Genomic DNA, 12,163 nt, shown 5'->3' on the forward strand with positions numbered 1-12,163 from the left:
TCCCTGGCTTGATACCCACTGAAGTTTCCTGATTCTTCACTGTCCCCGATTGGTGAGAATACTGCTCCGGTACCTGCTGCCAGAGGTGGGGGACTCGAGTCACATGACTTGACTCGAGTCGGACTCGAGTCACCTGTTTGAGGACTTGCGACTTGCTTGACAAAATTAAATAAATGACTCGACTTGACTTTGACTTGCCACTAATGACTTGCGACTTGACTTTGACTTGGGCTATTTGACTTGCAATGACTTGCAATGACTTGGCACCACCAGTGCTGTGTCTTGGCCTAGGCAAAATATGCCAAGAAAAAAGCACTAAGCAGTTTTGTTAATGTTGAAAGTGAAACAAAACCTTTCCTGAAAACTGACTTTTAACTAATTTTAAGGGTGGAAATGGGGTAGATCAGTATTTTGACTTAATTTGTGACTTGACCAAAATAAATGACTTGACTTGACTTGCTTGACTTCTAGCAGGGACTCGACTTGACTTGCTTGCTTTTCGCCACAGTAACTTGGGACTTGCTTATGACTTGAAGGTTAAGACTTGAGACTTGCTTGTGACTTGCACATGTGTGACTTACCCCCATGTCTGCCTGCTGCAGCTACTCACTGTGGTCCCCGGTAATAAGATGGATGGTCCCTTAGTGGCGACAGCTTCCCCTCTATCTCCGACCAAGACAGGTTCTCCGGCCAGCAGAATTGTCACTTCTGATTGGACTGCAAGCCGCAATCCCAACCCTGCACTGCTCTCTTGCTTCTGGATAGGCCCTCAGACAGCCTAGCAGCCAGATGTGCCCAGAAAAGGCCCAAACTCCGGGGTAGCAGCCTGGGCACAACAACACACATCCACCCAGACAGCCACCCAGGTGGCAAAGAACCCCGATCACCTGACTCCACCCAAATATATAGGCTCTCCCAGCAGGCCAAGGGATTTAAGAAAACCCCTGCCCATTGGCTGAGATATACCCCAAATACCCATAATCTGACCTTGCAGTGTCCTTCTCATATCTAATGCCATCAAGTACCCGGCCACCTATCGGCAAAAGAGAGAAGTGCAGCAATTACAGACTTATGCCCCGTACACGCGGTCGGACATTGATCGGACATTCCGACAACAAAATCCTAGGATTTTTTCCGACGGATGTTGGCTCCAACTTGTTTTGCATACACACGGTCACACAAAGTTGTCGGAAAATCCGATCATTCTGAACGCGGTGAAGTAAAACACGTACCTCGGGACTATAAACGTGGCAGTAGCCAATAGCTTTCATCTCTTTATTTATTCTGAACATGCGTGGCACTTTGTGCGTCGGATTTGTGTACACACGATCGGAAATTCCGACAACGGATTTTGTTGTCGGAAAATTTTATAGCCTGCTCTCAAACTTTGTGTGTGGGAAAATCCGATGGAAAAGGTGTGATGGAGCCTACGCATGGTCAGAATTTCCGACAACAAGGTCCTATCACACATTTTCTGTTGGAAAATCCGAGTGAAATCAATTGATCCTCAACAATTAGCCAAGGTAGCTATACATGGCAGGTAATGTTAGGAGCAACCCTGCCTAAACTCCAGGGTGCTACATCCTCCCTCTGCCTACAAAACTACATCTCGGAGTTTGCAGAAAAAAATTTTATTTGAGGTCTCAAGCCTGAGAGCGAATGTCCTGGCATAAACTGGGATGGGTGGGGAAACAGGGAAAGAATAACAAAGTAACAATGTATGTGGCGTACCATGTGAAATAAACATAGTATCAGACACATGAGAAATGGTAAATCATATATGACAATGGAATATCAAAAATTTATATATACAGTTTTAAAGGCAAGCAAAGCAGGGGTATTGCTTCCTAACTATCTATCTAATATATACAGTAATAACAAGATATAAAAAGGGTTAGTGCTGTCATCCAGTTAGATCCCGGTCTCTCCTAATCCAAGGAAGACGCACCGACTCAGCAGCACCTGAAAGAGAATAAATAGCAATGCCAATGCATCCTATCCTATTGTAACATAGTGCAATATATACATACGTGATTGAATGGTTTTCAATTGTCCTCAGCCGAAGACAGCATAGCAGTGTAAATACACCCTATAAAATATCTCTGGTATATACATGTTGAAAGCAGACCCCATTCTCAGCCGAGAATGCCACCTTCTTTCCTAAACCGAAAAAAAACCTTTCACTTAGTGCATCCTATTAAATGTTCATTATGTGAATAAAGTGCACTCAGGTCAGCGCCACTCACGCCACCTGGTGACCAACACTAGGAACAGTTCAGATGCATGGGTTAGTCCATTATTCACATGAATAATAGGAATTTGCCTCATTATCACAACCTATTCTAATTAACTACACACCCAGTGTCCACGACATGTCACCATCCGTGAATTTCACTCGGAGTGGACAGTACTTCCCAGCAGTTTCCCTTCTTCTTTAGGGACAACTCCGGGGACAAGAAGGCACAGATGCATTTCAGGCAGCAAGCAACCAGGCCATGGTGCAAGGGACCACACTTCGAGACATAGGTCCTCTTGCAAAGGTATCCTCAGTCTGTCCACATGAAAGCCAGGGACAAAGAAGGTTTATTCATCACTTGAGAACAACAACCTGCTGAAGGTCACAGGTTACTGTTCAGGGTGGAGCACCCCAACAACTTCAACTTTAGCCAACGTGGCTCAGATGGGCACTCCCTGTATCTGCCGGCAGCATTCAGTCTAGCACAGTCTGAGCAGTACAGCTCTCTGGAATGTTCTCCACTAGCAACCACTTGTATGTGAGTGTGAAGTGGCTCTCAGTGCAGCGTCCTTGACATCACACAACACACATTTGTAATCCATGGTAAGGGTAATAGCAACATCTTTATGGTGTTTACCAGTAGTACCCAGGTTCAGGTAAGTTTAAGGACTTTCCTTTTGCATTCACCGTGGTGATAAATCGTTTAATGTCTTTCTTGTCTGGCCTGCGAATGATCACACTGTCCAGATTTATCTTACGGCCGTAACCCCTGGTGTTTAGCACAGAAAGGTATTTTCCAGTTACCTTGAGTGACAATTTTGGAAAGTCCAACTGAAGAGCGATCTGGAGAAAACTGCGCACAGCCTCATCCACCCACTGGACTTCTTTATCAAGAATCTCTTCCTTCAGGTGAGCCGGTATATAAGGGCTCTTTCACACGGGGGATCCGTATGTCCGTTTTTCATCCTTCCGTTTTCGGATGAAAAACGGACATACATGTATCCCTATGGAGCGTCGGATGTCAGCGGTGACATGTCCGCTGACATCCGACCCGCTCCGATACGAAAAGTGTTTAACGGAGGAAAACCCTACTTTTCCATCCGTTTTCAGATCGGATCGGGTGACGACGGACTCTACGGTCCGTCATCATCCGATCCCCCATAGGGGAGAGCGGAGCTCTGACAGGTCCGTCGCTGCACAGTGTGCAGCGACGGACCTGTCCTTTTCCTGCTCAGTGGGGATCGGCGGAGCGATCCCTGCTGAGCAAGCGGTTGTTCACGGGGCGGATCATCACTAATCCGCCCCATGTGAAAGAGTCCTTAGGGTATAGATACCTGTATTTTTCCGCCTCTTTCTTTATCACAATCTGCTGTATTTTAGACAGCCGAGGCAGGGTTTTATGGTCTCCGTACCTGGGTAGATCCTGTGCATCTGGGGCACGCTGAACTGAGCACCCAGCGACCACATCCGGTTTATGATCTGGCCTGACTGCAGGCACGGACGTAATAGGGCGAACTTTGGGGACCCATTGAGCCCCATGGTCCTCCTCAAAGGACCTAGCGATGCTGATCAGCGGAGCTGCACTGGCTGACAGCTTAATTTGCACACTAGCGGTAGTAGTAGAAGGAGCTTCATCCTCCTGCACATCACTTATTGGCTCTTCATCACTCTCACCCCACTTCCCGGTGTAAGACAAAGTATCAGAAAAGAGTTCCGATAGGCCATCTGATGGAATGTCCGAATCGGTTATAGTGGAACACTCTTTGGGTGGGATATAGTTGCGCTTGTCACTTGCTTTAGTTGGCACTACATTATCCCCTTTACCAGCCACTGGCATCACCTCCCCCACAGGCACACTGCTCCCATTCCTTGCTGGCTTACCTGGCTCCGGTACTCTCTTCTCCGGTGGCTCAGACATCAGGGCGAGCATGTGGGCCCGACCACGGCCTCGAGGAGCAACTGGTGCGCTGGGTCCTGGGGTAGTCGTGGATACAGGGGTAGCAGTTTCCTGCACAATTCGGGAGATAGCTGATGGGCTCTGGATCTCACTCCAAGCCGGGATCGCGTCAAGCACTTTAGAATGCAATCTTTCTGTTACAGTCATGAGTTTAGATTTGTGTTGTAACAATTTTTGTCCATCATGAACATTGTAATATAACAGAAAATGGAGAGGGTTTTTTTGGGACTTTATATGAGGCACACGGGAGCAAATAAATAGGTTGGATATAAAGAAAAAGAAATATTTGAATTGGCTCATAATGCTATATAATTTCATATCTAAATTTTTCGCACATTATTTTATATTGATACTCTTTACATTACATTCGAAATTAATATTACATAACGATTGACACTCCAATAAAATTCATACATTTACAAGCACATGGGATAATTAATGCATATATACATATTATACACATATTGCACGTATGCCTATGCAGCCTGTTGGCCTAAATTACATTTCAATAAATAGCAGTAAAAAGGGATAGAATGTATTAGGGAAAACATCCATAGTTTGTTGAATATAGTCTTATCGGTCCAACTACCGTATCCAGCATTAATTATGGACCAATAAGACTATATTGAACAAACAATGGACCTTTTCCCTAATATATTCTATCACTTTTTACTGCTATTTATTTAAATTTAATTTAGGTCAACAGGCTGCATAGGCATAATGTGTATAATATGTACAGTATCTCACAAAAGTGAGTACACCCCTCACATTTCTGTAAATATTTTATTATATCTTTTCATGTGACAACACTGCAGAAATGACACTTTGGTACAATGTAAAGTAGTGAGTGTACAGCTTGTATAATAGTGTAAATTTGCTGTCCCCTCAAAATAACGCAACACACAGCCATTAATGTCTAAACCGCTGGCAACAAAAGTGAGTACACCTCTAAGTGAAAATGTCCAAATTGGGCACGATTAGCCATTTTTCCTCCCCGGTGTCATGTGACTCATTAGTGTTACAAGGTCTCAGGTATGAATGGGGAGCAGGTGTGATACATTTGGTGTTATCGCTCTCACTCTCTCATACTGGTCACTGAAAGTTCAACATAGCACCTCATGGCAAATAATCGCTGCTGAGGACAGTGGCTCTTCCGACAGATGGATACGCTGGCTCTGGAAGGCGGCCTCAGAGCGAGGCTTGAAGCGCACAATGCAGCTGGCTCAGATGGGTGACGTCATCAAACGTGGACACGTTTCGCGAGCGTGCATATATTTGGAGTGCGGCTATCCAGCCTTTCATTTTTTTCCACTATCTCTGTTGCAAACAGAGCCAGCGCCCTGTTTAACTGTGGAGACAGCTGACCTCGGGAGAGGTAATCATTCTGGAACACCTACAAGCGCACTTGGATGTGTTTACAAGTCGTGCTCCTTTCTCAACAGACTGTAAACACATCCAAGTGCGCACGCTTGCGAAAGGCGTCCACGTTTGATGACGTCACCCATCTGAGCCATCTGCATTGTTCGCTTCAAGCCTCGCTCTGAGGCCGCCTTCCGGAGCCGGCGTATCCATCTGTCGGAAGAGCCACTATCCTCAGCAGCGATCAGCTAGAATGTTCATGGCAAAGAGCCTGGGAGCGCCATCCTGACTTCTGTATACCATGCTTGTAAAGATTAAAGCCGTTTGTTCAAACTATTGCACCCAGAGGCGCCTCTCCTTTTGTGTTACCGTTCCAGAAAAATCTGTAAGGTGAACTTACACAGGACTCCCTCATCCTTCTTAGCCCCAATATAGCCTCTTCAGGGGTCCGGGGCTTAGAAATCCCCTCAGCATTCACGTGCCTTTTTCCCCGCTGACAGGACGGGCTATGCAGGTTCTGATTGTTTACTAGAAACACCTTGCTACAGAAAGTAAAAGTGTAAGGACAGGACCTGTAGGCCCATAAAAGATGAACAGGAGAAGTGACATTGCACAATACACAAGTGCATTGAATATGTCTCTGTGGCTGAGAGAAACCCATGTTCAAAACAGAGACAGAGTTGGAAACGATTAGAACATATGTCAGGTTTATATCTCTTTCTGTGGCCCAGATAGGAATATTCACCTCCTACTAGGGCCCCTTGTCATTTTTACCATTATCATCAAAATTGATAAAAGGAAATCACAAATTTTGAGTTGTCCCCAGAACAGTAATAGAGGGGAAATCTTTCAATGGGGACACTAATTTTGATGATCCTGGTGAGAACCAAGAGTTTCCTCAGTTTCAAGGGCTTTCCTCTCACTTTCTATTTTGGCTATGGGACAGAAAGTGAAGGGAAATCTCCCTGATGGGCAACAGATAGCAAAAAAACCCCAAAGAAATCAATAGTAGGTAAGTATTAGAAGGAATGGTGAGGGACTATATCCTAGAAGGTGCCATTGAATAATGTTATCATTAGAAGCAATGACCAGGGATTTAGGAAGCACCATTCTTGTCAGACAGACCTTTTAAGGTTTTATGAAGAAATGAGCAGTAATTTGGTCAAGTTAGTGTAATTGACCCGGGTTTTGCTAAAGCATTCAATAAAGTTTCGACCAAATGCTTAATTTACAAATTAAGGGTATCGGCATTAAATAAAGTGCATGCAAATGAAAACTAGAAAACTAGATAATGTCAATATTCCCATCACACACTTTCCTGGATAAGGCTCAGAAGTAGCGGGTGCTGTAGCAACAGCAAGCTGGAACTGGAGACATCGCAGATCAAGTGCACAAATTTGCTAGCCTTCTATTCAAATGCACATATACCCCAGCACACCACGGATCATCGAGCAACATCTGAAATCTCTGTATTAAAAAATTATCATAACACAATGGACATACAGTAGTGCAGTATTTCAGGGCCACGCAGGATCCCTTCATCAGACATGCCTGACAAAGGGATCCACTGTGAGGGAAGCAATTATTCTTCAATAAAGATTTCAGACGTTGCTCGATGATCTGTGGTGTGCTGGTGTATATGTGCATTTGAATAGAAAACTAGTCACAGAAAAATGCCTAGAGATTAGTGATAAATGGCTCTTTTTTTAAATGGTCTAGAGTTGTGTGGCTGTCTGGCAGGGTTGTCCTAGGACCAAATTAGTTTAACTTTATACTTCTATATATTTATAAATAATATAGAGTTTTGAATAAATAGTCCAATCTCAGTGTTTGATAATGATACCAAGCTATGCAGGGCACTGCGTTCCTCAAAGGATTAAGCAACTTTACAAGAAGACCTTTATAAATAAAGGCGTGGGCAACTACGTACAGTATATGACTGAAATTTTTTTTTTCAATTATGCAAATGGGTGTTAAAATAATGTAGGCAAAATACTTAATAGGGGGAGATCCTCTGTGGAAATCAAGGATGGAAGAAGACCAGTTTGTTCTTAAAGACCACAGAATCACATGCAATTTCAAGCTGCAGCAAGCAAAGCTAGCAGACTACTATCATGCATTAAAAAGGGTATTTATCTTTATGAAATACAAAACAAGAAGTAAGACAGCTGTGCACTTTCCTTGGTAATACAAATACATTTTTTATCAAACCTAAGTTTTTTGCTTCCTTTGCCTACACACAATGTTGGACAGACTCAACAAGAGTTCCAGAAAATGCTCTGCATCTCTTTCTCTATAGTCATATTTAGAACATGGTGGGCATGTGTCAGGGAACAGCACCCTCTAGCTACTTGATCATAAACCAGTGGAATATTTAGCATAAGGAAACGCTCTTGGTCATGCTTTTTGCTGGAACCAAGGACCATGTTTTTAGGACTTCCATGAAAGAAAGAAAAATATCTAATAAGAGTTTGATCACATTTATACAATAAAGGTCATGTCAGAAAATTGTTTTGTCAGCCTTTGAACCTGAACACGTACTTCTGTGAGTAGCTTATTATTGCAGAATTGTGAAGTTTTTTCATTCAATGAAAATTACAGAAGTATCTATAATGTTGTTTGAACTAACATTTCTGAAAATGATACCAGTCACATTAAAATGAGGCTGCAAGCTCCCTTTGCTCCGTTATTGGAAAATCTCGCATTCACACCGGGCCTCACCCTTTCTGAGTTTGCATTGTGGACAAATATGTGGCTTTTGAGCATCGCCGATTTCTATGATCACAGAGGGGTTCTGTCACTGGAAACCCTTAAGGAACAACGCGCTTTACCACCTGCGGAATACTAACAATATATAATCAGATAGCCGACTTTATCACTTCACTGAAAAGGGTTTATCTACAACAACCCCAAGGGAATATCTATGTAAATGTGTTGGCAACCGGTTTACAGCATTTTGACATCTACGGATGACAAACTCCCTTATATAGATGTAGCACCCTGGTGTTTAGGCAGGGTTGCTCCTAAATTTACCTGCCAGGTATAGCTACCTTGGCTAATTGTTGAGGATCAATTGATTTCACTCTAATGCCCTGTACACATGTGCGAACATTGATCGGACATTCCGACAACAAAATCCTAGGATTTTTTCCAACGGATGTTGGCTCAAACTTGTCTTGCATACACACGGTCACACAAAGTTGTCGGAAAATCCGATCATTCTGAACGCGGTGACGTAAAACATGTACGTTGGGACTATAAATGGGGCAGTAGCCAATAGCTTTTGTCTTTTAATTTATTCTGAGCATGCGTGGCACTTTGTGCATCGGATTTGTGTACACACGATCGGAAATTCCGACAACGGATTTTGTTGTCGGAAAATTTTATAGCCTGCTCTCAAACTTTGTGTGTCGGAAATTCTGATGGAAAATGTGTGATGGAGCCCACACACGGTCGGAATTTCCGACAACAAGGTCCTATCACACATTTTCCGTTGGAAAATCCAACCGTGTGTACGGGGCATAAGTCTGTAATTGCTGTGCTTCTCTCTTTTGCTTCTGGGTGACCGGGTACCTGGTGATTAGATATGAGAAGGGCAATGCAAGGTCAGATTATGGTTATTTGGGGTGTCCCAGCCAATGGGCAGGGGTTTTCTTAAATCCATTGGCCTGCTGGGAGAACCTATATATTTGGGTGGAGTCAGGTGATCGGGGTTCTGTGCTACCTGGACAGCTGTCTGGGTGAACGTGTGTTGTATTGCCCGGGCTGCTAGGCCAGAGTTTGGGCCTATCCCGGGCACATCTGGCTGCTAGACTGTCTGAGGGCCTATCCAGAAGCAAGAGAGCAGCGTAGGGTTAGGATTGCGGCTTGCAGTTCAAACACAGGTGATGGTTCTGCCAGCCGGAGAACTTGTCGCGGTCGGAGGTAGTGGGGAAGCTGTTGCCACTAAGGGACCATCCACCTTATTACCAGGGACCACAGTGAGTAGCTGAAGCAATTACTGGAGCAGTATTCTCATCAACCGGGGACAGTGAAGAATCAGGAAACTTCAGTGGGTATCAAGCCAGGGACCCAGCTAGCCTTGTGTGTCAAGCCAGGGAAGGAGCAGGCCAGTGGCGTGAAGCTTGAGAAGTATCTGGAGTGCCAAGCTAGGGACTCAGCAGAGAGGTGGGGGTGACGCTTGAGGAAGAAACTACAGTGAAGACTAGAGGAGCTCATGGGATTCAGTGGCAGTGAATCATCTAGTCTAGTTTAAGAGTGACTGGGAGCTCAGTGGGCTGAAGAACTAAAATAATTGATTGTAGTGGAAGTGAAGGAACTGTTACGTTTTGTGTTAGGAACTGTTCAAGACTGTTGCCATAGGAGACAGCATGCCTACACCTGCAGATGTGGCGTCTTGCTGGATGCCTTTCCCTGCTTGGCTGTCTTCCTGTAGAAGTCTCAGAGTCTGCCAATTAACGTTGCAACTACCTAAGGCCCTGTCCTGGCCCTAACTCTCTCTCCCAAAGTTCTGTTAAGAGAAATAAAATCTCTTTTGCATTCAAGAAGTGTATGGCGCCTAATCAATATACCTTATACTATACCCACTATGCCTTGCAACCCACTGTATACAGAAGGATGTCAGCAGTTCTTGGCTCTAAAGGTTCTCATTAGACTAGAGGAGGCCCTGGACCTTGCTACATAGAAAAATGGGAACAGAATATAGGGGGTCTTGGACCCTGTGGAGTGCAATAGACTGATGAAAGGCACTGCAAAGTCAATTATAAACACCTTCCTAATAGAGGCCAACTACAAAGTACTAATGCGATGGTACTTGGTCCCTGCCAGAATTGCCCAATGGGCACCGGGAGCCTCCCCCCTGTGTTTTCGAGGGTGCGGCCAAGAGGGAACAGCGTATCACATTTGGTGGATGTCCCCAACTGGATCCGCATCTACAATTTTATCTATTCCCTCACAGGAACTAATTTGACTTAATTCCCCGCAACAGGCACTCCTCGGACACCCTGCTGGGGGAGCCCCGAGACCCACCCAACGCCTAATACCTTTCATTTTTACAGCAGCCAGAATAACGATCACAAGATCTTGGAAATCCCCGGTGCTATCTTTTGTCCTCTTAAAGAACAAATTGTCCTGGATAATGTTGAACGAATGCCTACCTGCCATCCTGCAGGACAAGCTTCCCTGATTTAAAAAAAACCTGAGACCCCTAGTTTACCTATCTGATGGGGATGGCCTCATCAGATCTGAGGCTAGCCTCCTAGTGCCTTAAGAGAGGCTCACTGTCTCTTTTCCCCCCTTTCTTCTTTCTTCACCCACTTCTTCTTTGTTTTCTACCCTGTTTCTTTTCTTTCTACTTAGTAAACTCTTTGGGTAGTTTGGAGAGCGGCATGGAGCTGCTGGTCAACCACCATCGGTCCCACTTCAGTTTGAGGGCTGTGTACGTAAACACAGAGACCAGCTACCATGATTGATCCATGGCTGAGACGGTCACTTGTCTTCGATGGGAGCATCTTCCGGCCATGCAGCTCCTCTTTGGAGGATGTCTCCTGTGCTTTAAGAATTGCTTTTAGAATTATGGTCACAGCCCCAATTAGCCTTATGTCGGTTCTTTAGTGACCACTAATGTTATTATGTGCCGGTACTTTTCTAGTTTGTATTGTTTGGTTTTATAGCTGTAGTTTAAAACCTTAATAAAATGTATTGAAAAATATGAGGCTGCAATATCATTAAAACTCTAATGCCGCGTACACACGGTCGGACTTTTCGTCTACAAAAGTCCAACGGACGCTGACGGACTAAAGCTGGCTGGTAATCCGATCGTGTGTGGGCTTCTCCGGACTTTCAACGGACTTTTTTAGCCTCAAATCCGACGGACTTTAGATTTGAAACATGCTTCAAATCTTTACGTCGTAAGTACGACGGACCCCGAAATCCGCTCGTCTGTGTGCTAGTCCGACGGACAAAAACCCATGCTAGGGCAGCTATTGGCTACTGGCTATGAACTTCCTTATTTTAGTCCGGTGTACGTCATCACGTACGAATCCGTCGGACTTTTGTGTGGTCGTGTGTAGGCAAGTCCGTTCGTAAGAAAGTCTGCCGCAAGTCCGCCGAAGGTACGTCGGAAGTCTGTCGGACAGGCTGTCGGACTTTTGTAGACGAAAAGTCCGACCGTGTGTACGCGGCATTAGAGCTTTTCCCGGCTCATCGCTTAAAATCGGATATACCAATTGACAAATGGAGTGTAACGCAGGGGTTTTACCAAAGTCATCTTACTGAGTAATGTGTTGTTCCTTAAGTAAGGGAATGGCTCCCTCTAGTGGCCGCTACAACTTAGGCATAAACTTTTCTCTATTTAGCAACAAACAATTATGCATTGTGAGATTAGTAGTTTAATGAGGAAATGGCTCAGGTGTTTAACTCAGTCTGGGAACTACTGACCCACAATGCCCAGTTCACCTACCCACAAGGCAAGTCACAGAACAGCCTACTGGGTAAGCAGATAAAAGGGACAGGCATGGCATGTTTCCGGGCCTCTTTGAACACTATTCAAAACCTGCCTGCAGTGAGGTCTGTGTGTGACCAGGAGACTGCTGCCAGTAAGGCGCGGATCG

At 44.7% G+C, this 12,163-nt stretch overlaps 1 protein-coding gene across 2 annotated transcripts in view; it reads left to right on the top strand.

The window, feature by feature from the left end:
- TGM4 (transglutaminase 4) overlaps nt 1-12,163 on the top strand; it is a 60,089-nt gene that overhangs the window by 2,059 nt on the left and 45,867 nt on the right. The window contains exon 1 of one of the 2 annotated variants that reach the window (XM_073630421.1): nt 3,018-3,145. The exons of the other annotated variant lie outside the window; for it this stretch is intronic. The gene's annotated coding sequence lies outside the window, so the exon portion shown is untranslated. Of the gene's footprint in view, nt 1-3,017; nt 3,146-12,163 lie in introns of those variants that run through there. 2 annotated transcript variants of the gene reach the window in all.

Source organism: Aquarana catesbeiana, linkage group LG05 (assembly GCF_042186555.1).
Source record: "Aquarana catesbeiana isolate 2022-GZ linkage group LG05, ASM4218655v1, whole genome shotgun sequence".
Taxonomy (NCBI): domain Eukaryota; kingdom Metazoa; phylum Chordata; class Amphibia; order Anura; family Ranidae; genus Aquarana; species Aquarana catesbeiana.